The sequence below is a fragment of the Dipodomys ordii genome, unplaced genomic scaffold (genome assembly GCF_000151885.1).
Source record: "Dipodomys ordii isolate 6190 unplaced genomic scaffold, Dord_2.0 Scaffold7, whole genome shotgun sequence".
Taxonomy (NCBI): Eukaryota; Metazoa; Chordata; class Mammalia; order Rodentia; family Heteromyidae; genus Dipodomys; species Dipodomys ordii.
In genome coordinates this window covers 20,060,457-20,062,852 of record NW_012267223.1, presented here as the reverse complement: position 1 = coordinate 20,062,852, position 2,396 = coordinate 20,060,457, and positions in this window count along the sequence as shown.

Below are 2,396 nucleotides of genomic sequence, written 5' to 3'. Positions count from 1 at the left end.
TCACACACGCACTGCACAGATAGAGCCAAAGTCTATATCTATATATACCTCCCCACCCCCGGACAGCGTGCGTCTCCTTTGCCAGGCTGTGGTGGTGCAGTCTGTCGCTCGTTAAGGCACTGTCTCAGATTTGCATGTTTAATATTTTATCCAGGAAGCACTTCTGGCTGGGGCTCTAGGCAGTGGTGTGAAACCAACAGAATGTCAGGGCCCGGAATGGATGCTCACCAGTGGTGGTGGTGGGGACCCATGTCTGGGGGACAGGAGCATGCTGATGCCAGTTTCTAGCTGTTTCTTTGGCCTTCAGCATTGGGGTGGGGTGGCAAGGTGACTATGTGGGAGATCAGTTCCAGCAGCCTGCACAGAGAATGTCCTTTCCTTGGGACACACAGCAATCATGAAGATGAACCCTGATTTGAAGCTGCTTCAAATCAGGTACTGCTGGGTACTGTGCTTTGGCTTTTTTGCTCAAGGCTGGAACTCTGCCACTTGAGCCACACCTCTGATGGCTTTTTTTTTTTTTTTGGTCATGGGAATTGAACTTGGGACCTGGACTGTCCCTGATGCCTTTTGTTCAAGGTGAGCACTCTACCACTGAGTCACAGCTCCACCTCTGGCTTTTTGGTGGTTAATTGGAGATAAGAGTCTCACACTTTCCTGCCTGGGCTGGCTTTGAACCATGATTCTCAGCTCTCAGCCTCCTGAGTAGCCAGGATTACAGACATGAGCCACCAGCACCCCTCCAATGGCCTTCTGCTGGTTAATTGGAGATAAGAGTGTCCTGGCTGGTTTAGAATCAGGATCCTCAGATTTCAGCCTCCCAAATGACTAGGATTTACAGGCCTGAATCACCAGCTCCTGACTTAAAATTTCTTCTTGGTTCTGGCGGCTTTACTAGGACTTGGACTACTTCAATGTTCTTCCTCCAATGTGAAGAAGCCTTTTGACTCCATAGGGTACTTCTGAGAAACTCATCTTCTTACCATGGGTCACCTCATACCCAGGGTTCATCATGTACGGGGACAGAGAGCCTGGCTGGTATGTGTGCCCTTGGGGGCATCTTTGAACCCTCTGCATCTGGCCAGCTGCACAGAGTATTGTAGACACATCTTCTGTCTGGAGGGCAGGATGAGAAAGGAGGGAGGAGAAAAGGAGGCTGTGGCCCAAAGACAGATGCAAAAATCTGAAGATGGGGGGTGGGGTGGGGTAGAAGCAGACAGACACAGGCCTTTCATTCCAACCCTTTCAAAGCATGAAACACCCGATTATGCCTGTGTCCAGAGGGTTTAGTGGTTGGAGAAAGAAGTGAGAGGCCGTTCCATCCCCCAGGCCTCTGGGGAACAAGATCCCCACACATTCTGCTGCTGCCTGGCCCAGCTCAAACAGAAAGGATCTCAGAGACAGTGTGTGTGTGTGTGTGGGGGGGTGCATGGCTTGAGGTCCTGCTTCCCCACTGTTCGCTGAGGTTCAGGCCCTAGAGGTCTATCTATGTGAGATTTCTGGCCTCAGCGTTGGTGGGGGACAGAGGAAAAAGAGGGGGGGCACAGGGCGGATGTAGTAGACATAGATCTATCCCCTAGACATGTCTCATGTTCCTCTCCTAGATGACTAGGTTAGGAAGTTCTTCCTGGTGTCTAGTCACTTCAGTGGGATGACTCTTGCTCCACTAGAGGGTGGGGATTAATAGGGATCCTTGTGACCCGGGTTTCATGGTCTGGTGTGCCACGCCCTTCCATGCTCTGAACCCATACATAGAGTGAGACTCTCTCACAGGTATTCCTGTGTCACTCATTGGTGACAAGGAGCCTGGGAAGGAAGCTGGGAGGGGCTCTGAAGGGCCACTACACAGCCACCAAGACACATACTTCAACTCAGGATTTCCCATCTAGGTCAGCAGTTTGCAACCACCCTTTGGGACTTTTTGCCCAAAGGATATTGCACCGAAACAGAGAAAACCAACACGGGCTGAGTTGTTGGGGAGCTAAGGGTGGGGACCCAAGAGACCAGCCTGCTGGCTCTGCACCCACTCCCATACCCCCCTGGGGTTTCCAGAAGTCTCTCAGGACTCCAGGGCTTCGGAGGGCATTGTTAGCGAAATATGGCGGTTGTGGGGCTTGAATTCAGGGCCTGTGTGCTGTCCCTGAGCTCTCTTGCTCAAGGCTGGCACTCTACCACTTTGAGCCACAGGGCTGCTTCCAGTTTTCTGGTGGTTAATTGGAGATAAAAGTCTCACAGACTGGGCTGGGAAGGTGGCTCAGTGGTAGAGCGCTTGCCTTGCATGCTTGAGGCCCTGGGTTCGATTCCTCAGTACCACATAAGCAAAAAGAAAAAAGCCGGAAGTGGCGCTGTGGCTCAAGTGGTAGAGTGCTAGCCTTGAGCTGAAGAGCTGAGGGACA